This window comes from Macrotis lagotis, chromosome X, assembly GCF_037893015.1.
Source record: "Macrotis lagotis isolate mMagLag1 chromosome X, bilby.v1.9.chrom.fasta, whole genome shotgun sequence".
Classification (NCBI taxonomy): Eukaryota; Metazoa; Chordata; class Mammalia; order Peramelemorphia; family Peramelidae; genus Macrotis; species Macrotis lagotis.
This window is the reverse complement of record NC_133666.1, coordinates 677,206,167-677,230,878: the sequence shown is the minus strand read 5'-3', so window position 1 is coordinate 677,230,878 and position 24,712 is coordinate 677,206,167. Positions and strand designations below refer to the sequence as shown.

At 41.1% G+C, this 24,712-nt stretch overlaps 1 long non-coding RNA gene and 1 pseudogene across 2 annotated transcripts in view; both read left to right on the top strand.

The window, feature by feature from the left end:
* Positions 1-3,705: 3,705 nt before the first annotated feature.
* Positions 3,706-24,712, top strand: part of LOC141497957 (uncharacterized) — a 187,740-nt gene continuing 166,733 nt past the window's right edge. The window contains exon 1 of one of the 2 annotated variants that reach the window (XR_012471498.1): positions 3,706-3,813. This is a non-coding gene — a long non-coding RNA (uncharacterized LOC141497957). Of the gene's footprint in view, positions 3,814-14,502; positions 14,562-24,712 lie in introns of those variants that run through there. The other variant, XR_012471497.1, reaches the window with a different exon arrangement.
* On the top strand, positions 23,106-23,618 carry LOC141497956 (large ribosomal subunit protein eL21-like; annotated as a pseudogene).

Below are 24,712 nucleotides of genomic sequence, written 5' to 3'. Positions count from 1 at the left end.
TAGAATTAGACCCCTGGATCCTTTGATCTGATGTCCTGAAGCAACTCTGTACAATGAACTATTTTTCAGTCAATCATGTAGACTTCCTCTGACCCTCCTCATCCTCCTTCCATCACTTTCTGTACAAATAAATTGGTGGAGTTGATCCAGGCTGATAAACAGGAAGGTAGAAAGGCTTGGTCATTTAATTCAATTCAATAGAACAAGGGGTTTTATTAAGGTACCTCCTCTGGCCAGACACTTCTAGGAGCAGAAGGGAAAGATAAATGGAGCAGGCAGCAGAGGAAGAAGAGGAAGAAATGGAAAAGAGAAAGAAAAGAATGAGAAGTCAAATAAGGAAGAGAAAAGGGGAACAAAAGAGGGGGGGAAGGATAAGGAGGAAGGCCAAAGAGGAAAGAAGAGGGAGAGGAGAAGGAAGAAATGAAGAACCATTTAAGAATTGGAGATCTGAAGAGAGATAATAATATAGAAAGCACAGTATGCATGCATGCATGCATGAATGAATGAATGAACTCACTATGTTCTAAGCTAAGGTTCTAAATAGTCTGTATTTGCTCTCCCGGACCTTAGGTACTAATCTAGGAAGCATATGAAGTATGGAATTTATGATAGCTGCTTCTGTTTTCTATTTGTATATGCAATGTTCAGCAGAGTACTTACGTTTGTATCTAGTAAGGAATAAATGCTTTTTTATTCATTTCTTCTCTGTTCATCTTGATTCAATTCAGTCCCTCATTCTATTATGTTCCAGGTCCTCCCCCTGCTCAATAAACTCCAGGAAACTCCTCATACCTCAAGGATGAAATTTTATTACGGTTATGTCTGACTCTTCATGATCTCCTTTGGGGTTTTCTTGGCAAAGATACTGAAGTGGTTTGCCATTTCCTTTTCTAACTCGTTTTACAGATGAGGAAATTGAGGCAAACAGGGTGAAGTGGCTTCCCTAGGTTCACACAACTAGATTTGAGCTAAGATCTTCCTGACTCCAAACTTGGGGCTTTAACCACTTTAACTACTCAGCTGCCCCCTAAGGATGGAAACAAACACACTCCTTTGCTATTTGAAGTCCTCCCCAATTTGGCTACCTAGCTTTTCAGACTCATTATTAATTAATCTCTTTCTTTTTGTTGTTGTTCACAACCACAAGCCGGGTAGGTTGTCCTCATCTCTTTTTGCACAAATGACTCCATCTTGGATCCGTGTGACTTTGCACAGATGGTTTCCAATATTCTGAGTGATCTCCTTCCTTTTCTCCTTGTAGAATCCTAGGCTCCCTTGGGAGTTCTTCTTTGGTACTACTTCCTATATGAAGTCTTTCCTGGCCCCCCTCCCCCAGCTGCCAAAGCTACCTTCATCCTTTGCCTTGGCTTTATAGAGATGTATGTATATTCATGCACATACTTTGGTATTATCCACTAGGTGGCCCAGTGGATAGAGCACTGACCTTGGAGTCAGGAGGACAGGAGTTGGAATCCAGACTCAGACACTGGACACTTACTAGCTGTATGACTGGGCCCTGTTTGCCTCACATCCAGGGTCATCTCCCATTGTCCTGATTCCTATCTGGCCACTGAGTCTAGATGGAGGAGAAAGTGAGGCTGGTGACTTAGCATAGCACCTCCTCACTCAAATCCAATTCCCATGTATGTCATGGCATCACCTGCCTGATGTTATGGTCTTCTTCAAGAATGAAGGATAAACATTATTATTATAATATTATTCCACCTTAGAATGAAAGTTTGCAAGGGCAGGAACTGTTTCACTTTTGTCTCCAGTGCTTTGTGTAGTGCCTGGCCCTAAGTATATGTTTGTTGATTGATTGATTGATAGGTTCCAGATACTAGCTAGGAAGTGGGACAGCAAAGTCAATGGAAGGCCCTTCTACCAAGGAATTTATATTCCATTGAGAGTGGGATGCAGATACTTTATACACAATATATTCAAAAATACAGACAGTTCTCTCTTTGTGTAAATTTGCATTATGCAAATTTGACTTTACATAAAGAATTCTGAAAGGCATGGAAAGATGGTACAGAAATATATACGAAGAGAGTTTGGAAGGAAGAAAATGTGCCTGCTGTTCATCCCCAATTTCTGTGGATTTGACAAAGAGGAAATGCTTGAAGATGAGAGTAACAAGATTGTAGAATTAACACAAGAATTGGAGCTAGGAGTGAGTGAGGATGAGGAGGAGGAGGGGATTCAGTTTCAGGAAAAAGAATTGTCCAAAGAGGATCTGATCCAGTGGCTACTGCAAAGATTGCAGAAGAAAGGAATTTGGGAACCTGAGCTCAAACCTAAAAGGATACAGTGAAACAGTTGGCAGGAGTATTTCATCATCTGAGGGATTTTTTTTTTCTTTTATTGAAAATATGGATTGAAACACTTCAAGATTTTTGAAACGTTCAAAGATTAATTGAGGATAATATTGCTTGCTGTCATCAGATATATTAAGAAAAAAGAAATATATCTTGGGAGCTTCATTGAAAAAAAATTTGAGAAGTCAATCACCAGTGATAAAGGCCAAGATGAGGTGGGTCGGAAAAGGGAAACACATTGAACACCTATGTTAACTTTACTATACAGTACTGTGCTTAATTTATCATTAACTTTTTACTTCATAATTCTGTTTATTATCAAGGCATAGTATTTATTATGTCTTCATTTTAGCATATTTTGTGTTTTGCATAAAACAATTTTTTGTGTAATGTGTAATTTTTTTTTTGTCTTTCATTTTTGAAGAAGACCATGACATCAGGGAGGTGATATCATGACAAGCATGTGAATTGGATTTGAGTGAAGGGGATGCTGTGCTGTCACCAGCCTCACTTTCTCTTCCAGAGTCATCTGGGTCCAATGGCCAGATATGAATCAGGACAACTGGAGATGGCCCTGGATGAGGGGCAGAATTAAGTGACTTGCCCAAGGTCTAGTGGCAAGTGTCTGAGGCTTGATTTGAATTCCAGTCTTCCTGAATTCAAGGCCAGTGCTCTATCCACTGTACTATGTAATAATAATAATCATAATACTAGTGGCTGCACCACTATGCTTGTATGCCTTTGTTATAGAAGCCACAAGAAGTAGGTGGGTAGAGACAAATTTACTTTAAGTAAAAAATTACTCTAGATAGGGGTCTGTGGAAAATTCTGAAAAATGAGAACTTCCTAGAATGGGAATGGGAAGGACACCAACAACTGGGAAAGAATTCCTGTAGGAGGCGGTGGCGTCTGAAAAGGAGGAAATGTAGGGATTCTAATAAATATTTATTAAACTGTAATACTCCATAGGATCTGTTGGGGGAGATAGAGAGAAAGAGATCCTGAAATGGATTGTGGTCATCCAGATCCAGTCAATCCTAGAATCATCAGGGGATTTATTCACTGTCCATCCTTGGTGAAGGTGCATGAACAGCAGTATTGTAAGGGAGCATTTCCACCCACTTAGAGACAAGAGGTAGCAGAAGAAGGTGTCCTCTAGAAGCTAAGCTAGCCTCCACCAAAGTATCCCTTTCCTGGACTTGGTTATATGGTGTACAATGGCAGGATTACTAAAAGAGGCCTTGAGAATGGAGCGAAGCCAGCTGGGATCTTTACCAGATACACCCGGATGTTTCCTTGGATTGTCCCAAATGTCTATCCATTTTATCTTAGGGCTGCCAAGAAGTTGATTTTCTTTGTCTAGTGGTATCTTTAAAAGGTTGCCCCTTGGAAGTGAAGTCAGTCACCAACTGCCACCACCCCATCCCACTGAAAAAGAAAAGAGTCTCCCAGAAAGGGATGAAGATGGAGGATACCATCCCCTGTGAAATGAGAGGTTTGTACTAGATTGTGTCTGGGGTTCCCTGAAATTCTAGAAAGGTCCCATGACCTTTCAACCCATGGACTTCCCTCCAATTCCCTATTAGAAACAACTGTAGGAAAAGAAAAAAGATGAGGGGGTATTAGAGTCTGGTGTGTGTGTGTGTGTGTGTGTGTGTGTGTGTGTGTGTGTGTGTGTGTGTGTATGTGTATTTTTAATTTCACATTCTAGTTTATCCAGAACCTTCTTATCCCCCCAAACACCCCAACCCCTAGCATGCTTTTGATTTGGTTTTATTGGTTAGTGAAAGGTACCATTTACTAGTCAAAGGCCAAGCAGGGACAAAGGAATTTAGGTAAATTGGTTTCAGTTCCCATTTCCACTGTCTTCTCCCTCTGGAATCTGAGCTTTAGAAAATAAAGCCCTTTCCACTCCCCACTCCTCCTAAGTCCTTTAAAAAGGATTTCCCCCTCCTCTCTCCCTCTTTTCTAAATTACTTTAAGAAAGAATTTCTTTAAGGCAGAGGGAACCAATAAAACACCCCCCAAATACTTGAGACCTTAAGGTGTATGAGAAGAATCATCAAAATCGCAGTTAGGTATAGAAACAAGGCATCATAGATCATGGGAGTCAGACCTGCAAGGGCTCTTGGAGGCCAGAGCTAGAACAAACAACTTTATTTTACGCCCTCTTTGCTTGTTATCCTTAAAATATGCAAAAATAAACTGGGAGCCCCAGAACCCATTTTAATCACTAACCACTTACCTGGTGAAAGCTTTTTATCCACCTCCTCCCCCCTCCCCCATACACCCCTGTAACCCAACCCCACCACCCCACAGGCTGGAAATGCAGTTACAGTTTAAGCTTTTAGCTTGAAAGTTCTGACAGCTGCCTACATGGAGGTGACGGACATAAAGCCTGTATGTTCAGTTTTCCATTACTGACTTGTAATTAACAGTACAACCGTAAATTAATGATCTGGAATCTGTAAATGGTCTGGAACCAAAAGGCTGCTTTAACTTTTAAGTAGAACTCCTAACAGCATGGTTAGACATTTTGATTTGGGCCAGTACTGGTTTTCACAAGGTTTTCCTTAAGTCTTTAGAAATTAATTTAAACTTGGGGAGTTTCAATAATGATTTTCAAGAAGAGTCTTTTTTGTTTGTTTCTCTCCCTTTTTATTTCATCTTTCTTGCCTTTGATTCTCTCTGTGTTCTCTTTTCTTCAGACTTAACACTCCCATTCTAAAATTCTGTCATCAATGTTATGATAGTCTAGAAACTGAAGGTCACATCCAGTTCTGACATCCTGGACATTCTAGAAATCAAAGATTCTTTGCTGTTCTGAGTATCTGTATTATGCTAGTCTAACATTCTAAAGTCCTTCACAACTCTAACTTTCTATATTCAGGCTTGTGATTTTTCTGGAATTCTGAGGTCCCTTTTGTCTCTGCCACTGTATATATGCTTCCATTCTAGAATTCCAAGGTCCTTTGACCTAACTTTGACATCCTGTATTCTATTGCAACATTCTAGAATTTGATGGCCCTTTACAGCTTGGACATGCCTTTTTCTGTGTTGTAATGTTTCAGAATTCGAATGTTTTTCCCCAGGCTAATAATAATCTATGTTCTAATAATGTAAATAGAGTGCTTTTCCAATATTGTGTTCGTTTGAGGGTCCTATTCCAGCTGTTACCTTCTAGGATTCTTTTCCTGTCTTTTGAACACTGTTCTCATTGAAACAAAAATGCAATCCCTCCAACCCCCAACCTCTCATTAATCATTTAGGAAGAAAATACAATATATTCATTTATAATGAGACCAACACATGCCGCAAACAGAGATATAAAATATATAACACACACACACACACAGACACACACAAACACACACACAAACCTAACCAGGCCTCCTGTGTCCTGCTAATGTTTAAATAAAACCATGGTGTTTGGAAGTCAGGAAATTTTAAGTCTACGGCTGACATTCTGGGGTCCTACCGCTATTGTAGGACTAATTGTGCACAATGGTGTGAATTCCAAACTGAGTATTGGCTGAACTTTGGAGTTTCCTGGGCTTTTGTTGGTCTGTGTCACAGTAAAACATTATTTTAAATTGACACCCACATATTTAATTTCCTTTACAGAAACAAAAAGTCTCTTTTCCCACCAACTTACTGAAAAACACGCTATCTTTCCCAATAGAACATCATCCATTATTTTGAGATTTTTGGACAGTTAAAAAAAATAACAACACACACAAAAAGCCTTCAAAAATAATTTATTATGTTCTGGCAGCATTTTTTAAAAAGAAATAACTGATGTATTATTGTGAGTCGATATTATGTCGACATTTGTGTTACACCAAAAAACATTTCCTGAGAAATATTTTCATCTTGTAGATAAATGCTTATTTAAAAGGATTTTGTGCTTTGCTCTGTGAACAGGGAATCTCAAGATTTTTTTTTTTTTTGATGATGTTTGTTAACACAAAGAGTTTCTTGGGAAATTACGAGAACACCAATTTCTTGAGAAACGATAGTTATCGTTTAAAAAAATAGTCCTTTATCTGGAATTCCACAGTGCCTGAAATATTGGTAATTATACCTTGATTGATCTTGTGACTTAAAATATATTTTGGAGGCTAGATGGTGAGGTTTTTTTTTTTCATTTAGCAGGACAATAAAATCAAAGATTATTATTTGTCCCTTTAAAATAAACATAACTAGAATATAAAACTTATCTGTCCAAAATTTGCTTTCATAAACAGAATTCTTTTCTGGGTAAGTCAAAAAATTTCATATCAGATTAAGGTTTATCCCTCTTCAGGAAAACTGTGGGCTTTCAACAGGAGAAAAGAAAAAGACCTAATCACTGAAAAGGGACACTTCAAATTCCATCCGAATTCCTAATCCTAATATTGGAGCAGTGCCTTTCATTTAAGAAAATGCAAAAGGAAGAAGGAGCAAAAGGGAAAAAAGAGAAAAGACTATGAGCCAGAAAGAAACAAAAAGAGAAAGAGAAGGAAAGAAAAAAGAAAAAGCCTTAAGGATTCCTAGAGACTTAGTAGACCCCTAAATGTAAGAGAGAAAACTCTAAACCTGGTGAATATTTTTTGTCATTTTGTCTTTGAATGGACATGATAACCCCAAATTTCCTGGAAGCAGGAAGATCATTTCTTTTTCATATTAGAAAAAAATAAATAAAAGCAAATTTAAAAAAGAAAACTAACCTTGGTCACTAGAAATGCCAAATGGCCACTCAAGGCTATGTGTAGTTTTGAAAATGACCGAATCTGCGGGCAGGCAACATGAAGGCACAGGATAGGACATGAAATAATTTTTGTCAGAGTCTAGTTTCAGTGATAAAACTGACTCGTCTGAAGGCAAAAAATAGAAGTTTAAACCCAATAATGTCTAAAGAACTGGTTCACATTCTCACCATGGGGAAATTCAAGTCCTCCATAAATAAACAGTTTTAAACAGCTCTTTCTTAGTTGTACCACACACAATGACGGCCAAGGAGGTAGAGACGGGCACACAATTAGACATGGCCATGTACGGACTCACTGGCAGAGAAATAGCCAGAAATTCATAAAGGTGTAGAAGTCCAGTGCAGAGAGACACAGATGAATACGGAACTCCGGAACATACCACACGGTGAGACAAATACAAGTAGACATACACAGAGACTCAGGTTTTTATTTACATTTCATTTTTTTTATTCTTTTCTCTTTCTCCCACGGCTTGAACTTCAAAGTAACCCAAGACAAAACGATCCAATATCCCAGAGACATTCACAACCACAGACACCCATCGATGCCTTTATAATTGAAACTCCACAGATACAAATATCATAAGGGGCTGACCAAAGATACAGAGATACCCAGACGTATAGCCTTCCAGATTATGAAAACAATCAGACTGACAGGGAAATGTAACCTAGAGAGGCTCACCCCTCCCCTGCCCCAGCCACCTGCTTCCCCCTGGAGCTGAGTCACATCTTTGAGCAATGCCCAAGTTCTGCCATTTCCCCAGAGGAGACCAGAAGGGGGCTAAGAGGGTAAGGGAGGAGAGAGGGGAAGTGAGACCCGGGGGTTGTTTCTCCCCCACCCCTTCTAATAACTCGGAAGTTATTTCTTTGTGGCCTCCTGATTCTTTGCCAGGATCCAGCATCAAAGGGTCTTGAAATTGTTTTCCATTTCCCCTTTCTCCCCCTTTCCCCTTTTTTCTTTCTCCATTGCTGAAAGCAAAGTGGGTTTAGAGGGAGGCAGCTGCCTGCGATGGACTGGACTCATGGGCCTGGGAAGTTTCAGCTTTGGGGAGGGCATGAAGTCCAGTGAACGGCCCCCAGGGGGCGCTGTGCTACTGCGAACACTCCCTCCCCAGTCCTGCTATGTCTTTGAGTTGACTTCACTGAAAGAGAAAGAAAAGGAAAGAGAGAAAGTAAGAGAAAAAGTGAGATAGAAAGAAAAGAGAAGGAAGAATGGAAGAAAGAAAATAAGAAAGTAAAAAGGAAGAAATAAAAGAAAGTTAGTAAAGAAGAAAGGAGGAAAGAAAATAAGATAGGAAGAAAGGAAAAAAGCAAATAAGAAAGGAAGGAGGAAAAGGAAAGGAAGAAAGAAAAAGAAAATAAGAAAGGAAGAGGGAATAAGAAAGAAAGGAAGCAAGAAAGCAAGAAATAAAATAAAGAAGAATGGAAGAAATAAAATAAGAAAGTAAAAAGGAAGAAAGAAAAGAAAGGTAGAAAAGAAGCAAGAGGAAAGAATAAGATAGGAAGAAAGAAATAAAGGAAAAAAGAAAATAAGAAAGGAAGAGGGAATAAAAGAGAAAGGAAGCAAGCAAGCAAGAAAGAAAATAAGGAAGAATGGAAGAAATAAAATAAGAAAGTAAAAAAGGAAGAAAGAAAAGAAAGGTAGAAAAGAAGAAAGAGGAAGAAAGGAGGAAAGAAAGAAAAGAAAGAAAGGAAGAAAGAAAATAAGAAAGGAAGAAAAATTAAGGAAGAAAGAAAAGAAAGGAAGAAAGAAATAAAGGAAGAAAGAAAATAGGAAAAGGGAGGAATAAAAAGAAAAAGGAAAGGAAGAAATAAAGAAAATAAGAAAGGAGGAGGGAAATAGGAAAGGAAGGAAAGAAGCAAGCAAGCAAGAAAACAAGGAAGAATGGAAGAAAGAAAATCAGAAAGTACAAAGGAAGAGAGAAAGAATGGTAGAAAAGAAGAAAGAGAAATAAAGGGGGAAGAAAGAAAATAAGAAAGGAAGTAAGAAAGAAAGGAAGGAAGGAAGAAAAAGGAAAAGGAAAGGAAGAAAGAAAATAAGAAAGGACAAGGAAAATAGGAAAGGAAGGAAGGAAGCAAGAAAGAAAATAAGAAAAAAGAAAGGAAGGAAGAAAATAAGAAAGGAAGAAAGAAAGAAGGGAAGGAGGAAAGGAAAGAAAAAACAAAAAATAAAGGAAGGAAGGAGGATGTGAAAAGGAAGGAAAAAAGGAAGGAAGAAAGAAAATAAGAAAGGAAGGAAGAAATTAAGAAAGAGGAAGAAGGGAAGAAAAAAGGAAGAGAACAAGGAAGGAAGGAAAGAGGAAAGGAAGGAAGGAAGCTAGAAAGGAGGAAATGAAGAAAGAAAGAAAGAGATGAAAATGGAAGGAAGGGAAAAAAAGAAGGAAGATAGAAAGAAAAGAACAGAAAGCAAAAACAGGACCCCAACTTTGCAGCCCTTCTTGCTTCTGATGTTTCAAGCCAGTATTCTTGACACAGGAAATGAAAAGGGGAAACCAAGCCATTTCCCAACCCCCAGCCCTCCTTTCTGTTTTCCATTTGTAATATTTAATTTCTGTGCTGAGGACTAACCACGAAACAGGCGCAACACCAAACAATGGGGCGCGTTTTCTTTCTTCTTTCCCCCAACAAAAACAGCAGCACCCAAACCACAAGATTTTTCCAATCTACCTTAGGTGGCGTCTCTCTGCCCTGTTCCACTGGTCCTGTTCCCAGCTGCCCCCTTCCTTGCCCTTCTCTTTCCCCTTTTCGGCTTCACCTCTCCAGCTTTTGTGTCTGGCCCTCCCTCCAGTTGGAGCTGGGAGCCGAGAGGCCAAGCCAGTCCACTTGGGGAAGACCTGAACTGTAATTTATGGAGACACTTCAAAGCAGGAGACAGCAAACGCTATCACAAAATTGTTTGTGCTCTGTGTACACACACACACACACACACACACACACACACACATACATACATATATCCATATATATATATATATATGCACATACACACTTGGGGCCAACCCCAAATAAACCCAAACAAAAACCCCCTTTTCAAACAGGGCAGAAAATTGGCTTGAAGTTGGTAGCCAAGAAAGAGCTCCAGAGGCCTATGGGAGATTGCAAAAAGGGAACTGGAATGCTTTAGTTTTTCTGCTCCTGATCACAGGAAGGAACCGGATTTGCTCTTGGATGAGTAGAATGAAAGAGATTATTTGATAAAATGTTGAAATTGCAACATTTTGGGGGTCAAGTCTATTTATAACTTGGGCAGATAAAAGGAGAGAGAGATGGAAAGAGACAGAGAATGAGAGAGAGCATGAGAGACAGAGAAAGAGGAAATGAGAAACAGAGAAAGAGAGAGAGAGAGAGAGAGAGAGAGAGAGAGAGAGAGAGAGAGAGAGAGAGAGAGAGAGAGAGAGAGATTTAATTAGCCTTCATCAGGATTGTATCTGGCCTGGTTGAGTCAAAGAATCTGGTTGGAAAAAAAATTTAAAAGACTGGCTCATGGGGAAATTGCAAAGCGTTTTCTAAACATGGCCCCAAAACAAAAACAGAAAACAAACCCCCTCCACCCTAACTGCCACCCAATTCTGGTTTTCTGTCTGCCTTAAAATGATCCAAGGCCAGAGCTCTGGTTTCAGGAAAAGAACCATTCATTCAAAAAAAAAAAAAGGCAATAGTTAACAGTGGATGTTTCAGTGACGGAATGTTATCCAGGATTTCTGAATCCGCCCCAGAGAAGGTTTTATCACAGAAACTAAAAATACTAGAAAGAAAGGAAATAGAACAAAACAAGCAAAAGATAGGAGCCTTTTTTCCCCCCAGTTGAACCAAAGCCTCCCTGGCTTGGACCTGGGAGAGTCCCGCGGTTGCTGGGCTGCAGGAGGGCTCGGACTTCTCCTTAAAAGAAAGGAAATGCCTTTGGAAAGGAGGTGTTTACAGTGTGTAAAGGTGCATGTCACAGAGCTCCTGCTGAAGTCAGGGTGGCTGGCCCGCAGCCGCTGCACCCCCGATTGCCACTTTGCACACGCTCCCAGTGCAGATTTGTGTGGGTCTGATGCGGCCGATCGTTCAGGAGCGGGGTGAAGGGGGGACCCCGGGAACAGCCCTCGTTGCCTTTCGAACACGAATCGTAGATTGGGGGGAAACGTTTAAAGTGCAAAGACAAGAGCCGTTCTCTTTGGGTCCAATCCATGCCGGGGGGGATTTGGAACACAGAAGAGAAGGGGGGGGGGGGCTGGAGTGAAGTTAGGAACGAGGAAGGCGGGGGACGGTTTAATTGTATCACAGAGGATTGTGGCACAGAGGGTTGTATCTGTTACAGAGGAGTGTATCACAGCGGATTGTATCACAGAAGATGAGTGTATCACAGCGGATTGTATCACAGAAGATGAGTGTATCACAGCGGATTGTATCACAGATGAGTGTATCACATCAGATTGTATCAAAGAGGGTTGTGGCACACAGGGTTGTGTCGCAGCGGATTGTAGTTTCTCTGCTCGGAGATCATTTTAGCAGCAAAGCCGCCCCTCCCCTCCCCTCCCCCCCCCCCCCCGGTGATTTCTTTGCGGCTGGGGGGGAATTGAGGAGGGAGAAGCCCCGCCTCCCTCCGTGGGCCCGTGGGTCCGCCCGTCCGTCGGTCCGTGGGTCCCTCGCTCCGCCGCCCGCCCCCAGGCCCCGAGCCCCGCGCCGCTGCCTGCTCCGCGGGCCGGCGCTCGCCTCCTCCGGTCCCCTCCGGGTCCTGCTCCCTTCTCCTAAACACAGCCGCCTCGTAAAAGCCTTCGGGCACCGGGGCCGCGCCGCCGTGGGGGCCGCAATGAACCGGGTGGCAAACTGAGCTGCGGACGGTTCGTGCTGCTTCGTCATTACGCGGCCGTGACAAGGAGCAATAGGAATAATAAACAGGATCCTAAGCAGCCCCAGCCACTCCCAGCCAAACTCAGCAGGGAAGAGAACTTTTTAAAAATTCTCTCTCTCTCTCTCTCTCTCTCTGTCTCTCTCTCTCTCTCTCTCTCTCTCTCTCTGTCTCTGTCTCTGTCTCTGTCTCTGTCTCTCTGTCTCTTTCTCTTCTCTCTGTCTCTCTCTCTGTCTCTCTGTCTCTCTCTCTCTGTCTCTCTCTCTGTCTCTCTCTGTCCCTGTCTCTCTCTGTCTCTCTCCTCTCTGTCTCCTGTCTCTCTGTCTCTCTCTCTCTTCTCTCTTCTCTCTCTCTCTCTCTCTGTCTCTCTCCCCCTCTCTCTCTTTCTCTCTCTCTGCCCCCCCGTCTCTCTCTCTCTGTCTGTCTCTCTGTCCCTGTCTCTCTCTCTGTCTCTCTCTCTGTCTCTGTGTCTCTGTCCCTGTCTCTCTCTCTGTCTCTGTCTCTGTCTCTCTCCTCTCTGTCTCTCTCTCTCTGTCCCTGTCTCTGTCTCTGTCTCTGTCTCTCTCTGTCCCTGTCTCTCTCTGTCTCTCTCCTCTCTGTCTCTGTCTCTGTCTCTGTCTCTGTCTCTCTCCCCCTCTCTCTTTCTCTTTCTGCCCCCTCTCCTCTCTCTCTGTCTCTCTCTCTGTCCCTGTCTCTCTCTCTGTCTCTCTCCCCCTCTCTCTCTTTCTCTCTCTCTGCCCCCCCGTCTCTCTCTCTCTGTCTGTCTCTCTGTCCCTGTCTCTCTCTCTGTCTCTCTCTCTCTGTCTCTGTGTCTCTGTCTCTGTCTCTGTCTCTGTCTCTGTCTCTCTCCTCTCTGTCTCTCTCTCTCTGTCCCTGTCTCTGTCTCTCTCTGTCTCTGTCTCTCTGTCCCTGTCTCTCTCTGTCTCTCTCTCTCTGTCTCTGTCTCTCTCCTCTCTGTCTCTGTCTCTGTCTCTCTCTCTCTCTCTCTCTCTCTGTCTCTCTCTGTCTCCCCCCCCCCCATGCCAACGTTCAATAATGACGATATTCATCCAGGGGAAATCACGAAATTCCACGCCTGAAGCCATACCACCCAATGTTTCTCCCCAAGACACACCGACGAGGCCGTTCCGAGGCTGAGGAAGAAGGGCGGCCAGCAGATGGCAGCGGAGCTTCTTCTCAGGGGCTCCTAGGTGACTCAGTGGCTGATGAGAGACACTTTTTTCTCTTGTGGAGCCCAGGTCTAGGTGGGAGTGCTGCTCGTCAGCCTTAGAGATGGCAGGGGCATTCCTGGTCATCGAGGTGAACGTATTTTTGTTTTGTTTTTGTTTAAGGCTCCCACTTCCCTGAAACCTGCCTTCCTAATCCAGACTCCTTCCTTTTGCCCCCTATGGCTTCCCAATTTAATCTTTTTTTAGGTTTTTTTGGCAAGGAAAATGGGGTTAAGTGACTTGCCCAAGGCCACACAGCCAGGTCATTATGAAGTGTCTGAGGATGGATTTGAACTCAGGTCCTCCTGACTCCACTGTGCCACCTCACTGCCCTCCAATTTAATCTTTATAAAGCCTCAGTTTCTTCATTTGTAAAATGTTGTCAAGTAATCTAATTTCTGCTTCCTGGTGTCTCTTCTGGAGAAGGAAATGGCAAACCACGAGGGGATTTTTGCCAAGAAAAGAACAAATGGGGTCACAAAGACTCGGACACAACTGAAACAACTGAACAGAACAATATGGAAGGCCTTTTATGATTCAGGAACCTCAGAGGACCCAGGTTCCGGTCTTATTTCTAATGCTTACTCACCACCTGAGTCACTTTGGGTACATTCTCTCTTCTTCAGCTGTAAAGTGAGGGTATTAGATTGGAGAGCCACTGAAGGTCCAAATGATCTAGCCCAATTCTCTCGTTTGCATATAAAGGAAACTGAGGGAGGTCCAGAGAAGGCATCCTAAGGCCTTAGGAGTAGCAGAGCAGGATTCAAACTGAAATCCTTTGATTTCAGTTCCATAATCTTTTTCTCTGTAAGATGCAGCCTTTCAGAGCCTTAACCTACTTCAGATATTATGCAATCAGTGATTCAGGCAAAAGCTATATAGGTGAAAGGAAGGAGTTTTCCCCAGAGGCTATACATGTAGCAAGAGAAGGTGCTGACTGTAGCTTTTGACAACCTTTTCTGAACAAAAAGAAAGGAAAATCTCTTTGTCCATATCTGTTCTTGAAGCTTACCGCTCACTAAAATGAACTACCTGTGTGATCTTGGGCAACGCCAGTCAGTGAATAAGTATTCATTAAGTACCAAACCCTAGGTTACGTGCTGACAGTACAAAAGAAAAAAAAAACCCAATTCCTACCTTCAAGGAATTTACATTTTAGTGGGGTAGACAACATTTAATAACAAAGTGTATATGAGACTTAGGCAAAAGTAGATGGAAGATAATGGGAGACCGGAAGGCACTAGCAACCTAAGGGCGGTCCTGGTAAGGCCTTCTGATGAAGGTGGGGTTTGGGCCAAGGCTTGAAGGAAGCTAGGCCAACTGGAGGTGGGGGGAGGAGGGTGGAGCATTCTAGACACGAGGGCCAGCCAGGGAAAAGACTCGGAGAAAAGAGATGCGTGGTGTTCAAGGAATGGCAAGAAGGCCAGACTAACTGGATGGACCCATGAGGGGTAAGGAGATTGGTGAAGAAGGAAAGAGAGTGATTATGAAGAAATGTCAAATAGACAGCTTCATATTGGAACCTGGAGGTCATAGGGAGTCACTAGAGGTTATTGGGGTGGGGGGAGGTTGATAGACTTGTGAAAATCACTTTGTCAACTCACAGCAGGATAGATTGGAATGGGACCTGAGGTTGGAAAAACCAGTTAGAAGACTGGCCAAAGGTAAGGTCAAAGGTAAGGTCAAAGGTAAGGTAGGTGAAACTAGATGGCATAGGAGATAGAGTTCTGGGTGTGGAATGAGAAAGGCCTGAGTTCAGTTTTGACCTCAGATTCTTATTAATTGTGTGAGCTTGGGGAAGTCACTTAACCCTGTTGACCTCAGTTTGCTTATCTGTAAAATGAGTTTGGAGAAGGGAAATAGCAAACCTTCCCTGTCTTTGCTAAGAAAAATCTCAACCGGGATCAGGGAGAGTCAGACATGACTGAACATGACTCAGCAACAACAATCACAACAATGTAAAGGTAAGTTGAGCCTGAAATAGGGTTGTGGCTGTGTGGAAGAAGAAATGAGACGTATATCAGAAATGTTCTGAATGTAGAAACAAGATTTGGCAATTGATTGGGCGCGTGAGGGTGTGCCGTTGAGGATGCCACCGAGCTTGTAAACCTGACTGATTGGAAGGTAGGGTGTCCTCTGAATAGTGAGAGGGAAGTTGGGAAGAGGGAAGGGTTGGATAGAAAGAAATCTTGGACAAGTCACTTAACTCTTCTGTTGGCATCGGTTTCTTCCTTTGTAAAATGAGGGGATTGAGGTCCAAGATGTTTTTCTATGCTCAGTCTATGATCCTATGAGCCAATGACTGCATGGTCTCTTGGGTCCCTTTCTAGATCTAAATCAGTGAACTTAAGATTCTCAGTGATCTTACAATGATCAGAAATCCCTAGAAATATTTCCTAGAAATGTCATAAAGTTTCCATATTTTGAGAAGATTTGAGTGAGATTTCACAGACCCTGAGTTTTCCATAATTTCTTTATTTAAAAGTTTTACATGGAGATTGATATGCCATGATTATGGAATAATAAATTTATGTTTAGCAAGGATCTGAGACAATTTTGCTCAATTCATTTTTCAGATGGGGAAACAAGTTAAATAAGTTGGCCAAGATCACTGGTAAGAAGGAGAATCAGGAAGTGACCCCAGGTTTTGTGACTCTTCAATTTTTATTTCACCATGATGCCTCTTAAAGATGGTAGTGAGAAAAGAGAGTGTGAAAGGGAAGACATATAAGTCTCATGTTTTTCCTCCCTCCAACTCGCACCTTCCCCCAAGTTGTAATGGTTTCAGTAAGGTGGGAGAATAGGTCCATTTTATGGGACTGACATAGAGGAAAGAAAATGAGCTTAAGAGTGAAGGAGTCTTGGGTTCAAGTCCTGCCATTGGTAAGGAAACAAGGCTGTATTATCTTTTTATTTTTTAGGTTTTTTTGCAAGGCAATGGGGTTAAGTGGCTTGCCCAAGACCACACAGCTAGGTAAATTATTAAGTGTCTGAGGTTGGATTTGAACTCAGGTACTCCTGACTCCAGGGCTGGTGCTCCATCCACTTCGACACCTAGCTGCCCCTAGGTTGACAAAGGTCATTGATTTCCAAGTATCCAGAAGTGTCTCAAAGCAGAATGGGCTTATATTCTATTAGGAAGGAAAACACACACACACACAGGTAAATAAAAACAAGATAATTTTAGGAGGGAGAGCTCACTAACTACTGAGGGGTGGATTGAGGGGGAGATAAGAAGTTTTCTTGTAGTAGATGGAATCTATGCTGAGCCCAGCAGGTTTTTAAATCTAATATTAAGAGAAGCAACCTGAAGAGAGAATATTTTGGTGTTTTTAAGTCATTTCAATTGTTTCCAACGTTTTGTGATCCCTTTTGGAGTTTTCTTGGCAAATATATAGGAGTGGTTTTTACCATTTCCTTCTCCATCTCATTTTACAATTGAATAAACTGAGGCAGCAAGGTGAAGCGACTTGCCCAGGGTCACACAGTAAGTGTCTGAGACCAGATTTTAACTCAGAAAGATGAATCTTCCTGTCTCTAGAGCCAGAGCTCGATCCACTGGTGGGACAGAAGGTTCATTTGGGGGAATCGATTCCAAGGTGGAGGAGTCTCTTAATGATGGACTTTAGGCACAGCTAATTGGGAATTTGTGATATATCAAAAACCCTTCATTTTATGTCTCTCCAAGAATGAAAAACCTTGGGGGGCGGGGAGGGTTGAAGAAACTGTCTATCTACCATTATCTCTTCCTCTTCCCTGATTCACTTTTTTTTTAGGTTTTTGCTGGGCCTTGGAGTTAAGTGACTTGCCCAAGGCCACACAGCTAGGTCATTATTAAGTTTTTGAGACCAGATTTGAACTCAGGTATTCCTGACCCCAGGGGTGGTGCTCTATCCACTGCACCACCTAGCCGCTGCCCCCCCCATTCACTTTTAAATCCTTTGCAATCTGCTTTCCAACTTCATCATTCACCTGAAACTCCTATCTCTAAAGTTACCAATGATCTCTTATATGAAAGACTTCACCTGCCCAGGAGGACCTGAGTTCAAATTTGACCAGACACTTACTAGTCCTGTGTCCCCGGGTAAGTTACGTAACCCTAATTGCCTCAGAGAAAAAAAGAGAGAGAGACAAATCTGATGGATTTTTTCTCAGACTTCATCTTTCTGGTCTTTTCTACAATATTTGACTTTGTTGATCATCCTTTCTCGCTCGCTGCTCTTTACTTTCTGAGTTGTTCCCTCTCTCCTATCTTTCTGACCACTCCTTTCTGTCCTTTCCTAGATCTTCCTTAAAATAAATGGAAGATGCAATTGTCCTCAGTTGTCCCTATGGGAGAGCATTTTGAACTCTTAGTGATGTGATCAGTAGTAGCTTGATTCTAACAAAGTGATGTCATTTTGGTCCTCTTTGAGAACAAAGGACATCAATCCGACCATACCCGGATCTTCACCCAGGTCCTGCTCCCCAGTTACGAATGTCCTCCAAAGCTGTCTTGGGTCTTCTTTTCTATTCTCTCTGTACCTTCTCTCTAAGAGATCTTATTAACCCTCATGGGTTCATTCATCATCACTCTGCATATGACTCAGAACATTCTCTCCAGGTTCCAGTCTCTCATCATCAACTGTCAGTTGGCCATTTCCAAAACTAGAAGTCCTATAGGAATCTCATATACATCAAATCCGACTCTTGTCTAGTCACTCAAGCTGGCAGTATTGGATTCATCTTCATTTCCTCTTCTTTCCAGCATTGAATCAGTTGTGAAATCTTGTCCTTTCTACTTTCCTTCCATCCTCTTTTCTCCATTCATAGCCTCTCTCCTAGCCCAGGGCATGGTCCTATCTTATCTGGAAGATTCTATCAACTTCCTGATTGGCTCCTCAATCTTCACCTTTCCACCTCAAATCCATTCTTTGCTCCTTGACAAGGTGATTTTTTTTTTTTTTTTTAGTTTTTGCAAGGCAATGGGGTTAAGTTTGCCCAAGGCCACACAGCTAGGTAATTATTAAGTGTCTGAGGCTAGATTTGAACTCAGGTACTCCTGACTCCAAGGCCAGTGCTCTATCCACTTCCCCACCTAGCTGCCCCCAACAAGGTGATTTTTCTAAAGCACAGATCCAACCATGTCAATCTTCTCTGGTAAAGTAGGAACCCTTGTTTTTAGCACTGAGTCATTCATGGTCTAGTTCCAGTTTCCCTTTCCAGGTTTATTTCCCAAGCATTTTCCTTCCTCTACTCTGTTCTTGACATACTGATCCACTGAGTATTTCTCATCTACAGTAGTCATCACCTCCCTCCCTGTTTTTTTTTAGGTTTTTGTGAGGCAAATGGGGTTAAGTGAGTTGCCCAAGGCCACACAGCTAGGTCATTATTAAGTGTCTGAGACTGGATTTGAACCCAGGTACTCCTGACTCCAGGGCTGGTGCTTTATACACTGCACCACCTAGCCACCCATCCCTCCCTGTTTTTGTCCCTTGACTGGACTGCACTCAACTCTTCACTCCCAACTACTTAGAATCTCTAGTTTCCTTAGAATCTTAGCTTGAGCATCATCTACATGCAACCTTTCTTCATCTCCCAGCTGTCAGTGCTCCACCAGAATTTTGTCACATACATTATCTGTTGTCATGTATTCATCTTATTTCCTCTCAGATAGGATATAAGCACCTTGAGGGCAGACAGTGATTTGTTATTGTCTTTGTGGTGCCAGTGCCTATCACACTGTCTGGAATATAATAAGAGTTTAATAAAATGTTTGTTGATCAAAGGAACATTTTCAACTGGAAAGCACATTTGACCTATTAAGGTCCACTCACGTAAAGATTTCCTAGACCAAAAGTCTTATCCAGATTATTCTCTTCTTTGTGAGCCTCTGGTAGGGGAAAGGAGGGGAGACCTATAAACCTAGTCTCCTTGGCCTTTGTACCTCACTTGTACAAACACAAAACTGGAGCCCATTAGGAATCATGTTGGAAGTCATCTTTTGGGACCCTTCAAGTGATATCAGTAGAGTTTTGGTTAACTGATCTGAATTTTAAAGAGGCAACTTCAGTTGAATGCTCCTTAGTCAAGGGAAGGAAAATAGAAATTCTAAAACAAAATCTTGCATAATATCTCAGTTAGCCCTTGAAGTATGAGGAATGCAGTTTGCCACAAAAAAGTGAAAATATTTCCTGCTGCAGGATAGGATAATGAAAGAATGGGAGGGAGGAGACCCTTCCAATCCTGTCTCTGAACCCCAACCCTGGGTGATTGTCAAGCCTCAGTTTCCATGGCTATAAACTGGAAGCAATAATTCCTGCTATACCAACATGGAAGGATTGGAACAAGTATCCAAATGGGATAATGGGCTGTAAGGTAGCTTGGAAACCTTAAAATGTCATGCAAATACTAGCCATTATTGTTATTTCTGTAAAACGGATGCTCTTTTTGACATGCTGAGGGTTGAACAAAGAGAGGCCTTGACTGGTTTGGAACCAACTGTGAACATACAGGCGTGTTGTACTTCAAGTAAAGCCACAGATGAAATCCTAAACTTATAAATGTGATTAATTAGTGGAGTGATTATTTCCATGACAAAGGGAATTTTCATCTTGTAAAAGGAGGCATTACAGGTTCCAATGGATAGGTATATTTCCCTGGTGCACAGAAGGCTTTTTTAGAAAAAATAGTTAATTAATGGCTTGACAGAGAATTGGGGGTGGGGCAGAGGGAGGTCATTAGAAGCCACAGTCAATTAAAGAACAATCAGCAAATGAACTCTCATAAGCTTGCTTGTGAAAGCATTGGAGGGATAGGATTCCATTTACTAATCTAAACTAAGCTAAATGGATAGGACTATGGTAATAGAGTAGCATGGTATGGGGAATGGTGGGAAATAAAATGATGACTATGGTGTCAGAGGACCTGGCTGCATAGGATTATAGGATCATAGATTGAGAGATGAATGGGATAACAATTTGAAGATCCTATTGGACCTTAGGCAAATTATTTCCCAATGCTGGGCTCCTTTCTCCAAAGAGAAGGTTGGACTTGGCGACGCCTAAAGTGTGATCTGATGAATCAGGAAGTTTCCAAATATGACTTCAGACACTTATGAGCTTTGTGATCATGGATCCGTCACTGTCTCTGAACCTCAGGTGCCACATCTGTAAAAGGGAGATAACGATACTAGTAGCTTTCTCCAAAGATTTTGAGGAAAGTGGTTTTCACATGAAAATATGAAAATGGGAGTTATTATAACAGTATTTTGACTTGGTCAAGCAAAAGATACCTATATAGAAAATGATTATATATTTGGCGGATTCAAGAGAGAAGTTATCATGATTTTACACCACTCTACACTTAAAATTCAATTCCTTTGCAGGTCAAGACATTACTCTCCTAAAATCATTGCTTCTCTTCAAGAATGAAGGACTAGGGGTCAACTAGGCGGTGCAGTGGATAGGGCACTGTCATGGAGTCAGGAGGAAAGACCTGAATTCAAATTGGGACCTAGCTGTGTGACCTTGGGCAAGTCACTTAACTGAACTGCCTTGCAAAAACCCCAAACAAATAAAAATTTAAAACCCCCCCAGTGAAGGACAAATAACAACGACAATATCATGGGAATAGGTATTCATTGCTGCTGTTCAGGCCTTTTTCAGTTGTGTCCAGCTCTTTATTTATTAGTAAAGATGCTAGAGTGGTTTGCCATTTCCTTCTCCAACTCATTTGACAGATAAGAAAACTGAGTCAAATGGGGGTAAAGTCAATTGCCCAGTGTCACACAGATAGTAAATACTGAATTTCAACTCAAGTCTTCCTGATTTCAGGCTTGGCATTCTGGGCACCGTGGTTCCTTCTAACTGTGAGGGAGAATAGGAATACTGAACTGCAAGCAGCCTGGGCTGTGAAAAATATGCTGGACTTGGATTCCTAGGATCTGAGTTCAAATCTAGACTCAATCATTTATCACCTCTGTGACCTTAGCCTAAGCATTGTAAAATGAAGGGGTTGAACTACATTATCTCTGAGATCTCTTCCAATTTAGATCTGTGATCCTGTGAACTTCCTACCTGTGAACCAGTCATTAAAACTCCCTAGGTCTCAGTTTCCTCATCTATAAAATGAAGGGTAACTGCTGGGGTATCTTCCAACTCTAAATTTATGTTTATTTGTAAATTTGGGATAAATGCTTGTACAAATAAACCAAAGAGAAGACTATACAAATAAATGTTTGCACAAATACTATATTTAAGTATATACAAATTAATTCTGGGCTCCTTGAGAACAGAGACCTTGTTTTACCTCTCTTTGTGTCTATCCTCGATGCATAACATAGTGCTTATGTTAGAATTGAGTCAATATTTATTAACTTACTGATTGACAGGCCAAAGAAAGAACATACCTATCTTGGATTTACCGAATTATGTCTTCAATGTATTAAGAATGTGTGATCTCCTTGGAAGTCGTACAACTTCCACCAGGACAGATTGTAAACCAGACAACCCTCCTAGGTCAGTAGGCTTGGAATCACAAAATGCCTAAGAGAATTGTATTAGCCCCTCCCTGAAGAGGAATTTCCTCCATATTCCTTTAACTTGAAGACCCCTGGCAATGGGGAACAATACCACCTTAGGCATTCTGTCCCATTTTGGGATAGTTCTAAAGGTTAGTAGATTTTTCCTCATATCAAGTCAAATTGGATTCTAACCTCTGTCCATTGCTCAGGCAGTGATGTGGTTAAAAAAATATTTTTAAATCATTACCTGGCAGCCAGCCCTTCTGGTGATGAGTTTTCCCAAACTTAGCTAGGGTGACCTTCTGACACTGCTGCCAGGCTTGTACCTGGATGCTATCCAGCTTGGTAGACCTGCTAGGGCCTGTGTCCTGTTGGCATTAGCTATGTCTGTACCTCAATGAGTCATTGGAGTAATAATGATAACTCCCATTTATACTGAGCATTAGGTTATATGAACTGCTTTGTATATATTATTTCAACTGAAATAATGATTCATAAGTAAATTGAGGCCAAAAGAATTTCATTGATTTGTCCAGGGACACACAGCTGGTAAAGTGTTTGAGAGAGGATTCAAACTCAAGTCCAGGGACCTAACCAGGCAAAGATCCCTCAAGAACAGAACTTGTGAAGATGGAAGAGAGGCAGCAATTCAACTGAACTCTCACAACACCCCCCCTCCAAATAAATGTAAAATAAGGACTCAAAATTTTAGAATGGCATTTTTCAGCCTTAGAAACCTTAGAAAATTTGAAGCAGAGGTCTGTGACACTGTCTAGAGTATACTCATGAAGCAACAGCATTGGGAGCTCTCAGTTCAGAAATGATAAAGGGGCTGGACAATTAGTCAGAGAAATTATAACCTCAGGGAAGCAGGGACCCAACCTGGGTAGAGAACATAGCCCAGACCAGGAGAGCAATAGTTTCACCTCTCCCAGGATAATATCATTTTGGAAGAACTGAATACTTTCAGCTTTCCAAATCTAGCTCTGAAAATAGCCTAAAGCTTGGCCTAGTGCTTACCCACCCCCAAGTGAGTAAAGCCCAATTTTCACATAAAGGTCAAAGTCAAGAAATTGATTTAAAAAAAGGAATGACAAAAAAAGAAAATGAATTTAACTATAAAAACTACTATAGTGTCAGGGAAGATCAAGGCATAAGCTCAGAAGAAACAATTTGAAAACTGTTGAAAAAGAGCCTCAAAAAAATGTTAATTGGATATGAACCAAACAAGAATTCCTGGAAGAGTTAAAGTAAAAGATAATAGTGATCCAGGAAAAACTGGGAAAAGAAATAAAAGCAATGAAAGAAAATTATAAGAGAATTAACAGTTTGATAAAAGGCATAAATATTGAAGAAAATAACAACTTAAAAAACAGAGGCATACAAATCCACTGAAGAAAAGAACTTAAAAATCAGAATAGGCTAAATAGAAAAGGTGGTGCAAAAGTTCACTGAAAAAAGTAATTCCTCCTTCCGCCGGCTCTGCCATATTCCGTGAGTTGCCAGAATGGCAAACACAAAAGGAAAAAGGAGAGGGACTCCGTACATGCTTTCTAGGCCCTTTTGAAAACATGGTGTCATCCCTCTGGCTACATATATGTGCATATACAAGAAAGGTGATATTGTAGATATCAAGGGTATGGGCACAGTTCAGCAAGGAATGCCCCACAAATGTTACCATGGCAAGACTGGACGAATCTATAATGTTACACAGCATGCTGTAGGCATTGTTGTAAACAAACAGGTTAAGGGCAAGATTCTAGCCAAGAGAATTAATGTGCGTATTGAGCATATTAAGCATTCTAAGAGCAGAGATAGCTTCCTGAAGCGAGTAAAGGAAAATGATCAGAAGAAGAAAGAAGCCAAAGAAAAAGGCACTTGGGTTCAACTAAAACGTCAGCCTGCTCCACCCAGAGAAGCACACTTTGTGAGAATCAATGGCAAGGAACCTGAGCTATTGGAACCAATCCCCTATGAATTCATGGCATAAATGACTTAAAAAAATAACCGATAAAAGATTTCTTGAATTTTGAAAAAAAAGTAATTCATTAAAAATTAGAATTAAGCAAGTGGAAGCTAATGACTCCATGAGATATCAAGAAATAATAAAACGAAGAAGAATAAAAAAATTGAAGAAGATATAAAACATCTAACTGGAATAACAACTGATCTGGAAAATTCAGAAGAGATAATTTAAGAAGCTATGTTTAAGAAAAAAATTCTAGGCATCATATTTTAAGAAATTCTCAAAGAAAACTGCCCTGATATCCTAGAACCAGAGAGTAGAATAGAAATTGAAAGAATTTACCAATTAATTCCTGAGATTTCAACAAAAAAGCTTCCAGGAATATTATAGCCAAATTTCAAAATTTCCAGTTCAAGGAGAAAATATTGGCAGCAGCCACAAAGAACCAATTCAAGTATCCAGGAGCCACAGACAATATCATACCATATTTATCAGCTTCTATGTTGTTAGAAGTCTCAGAATATGATATTACAGAGGGGAAAAAGCTAAACTTATAATAAAAAATAACATATCTAGCAAAACTGAATATAATACCTTAAGAGAAAAATTGGATATTCAATGAAATAGAGAACTTTCAAGCAATCCAAATGAAAAAGAGCTGAATAGAAAATTTGATTTTTCAAACACAAGACTCAAAAGAACCATTAATAGGTCAACATGAAAGAGAAATCATAAGGTTAAATCAATAAGCCTAAACTATTCACATTCCCAAATGGAAGGTAGATTCATATAACTCCTAAAAACATTATTGTTAGTAGGGCAGTTAGGAGTCTTCATAGCCAGAGGTTCTACATGAGTATGATTAAATTACATTGGAATGGTTTCCAAAAGATTGAAAGGGTGAGAAAGAGGAATTCTCTGGGAGAAGGAGAAGGGAGAAATAGAATGGAGAAATTTTTTTCACATAAAAGAGGTACACAAGGAAGATCTTCTATAGCGGAGGGGGTGAGCAATGCTTGAATGTCACTCTTATTGGATTTAGTTCAAAGAGGGAAGAATACATATGTGTGTGTAAACATATATGTATATTCAGTTGTGTATTGAAATTTATCTGATCCAATACAGAAATGGGA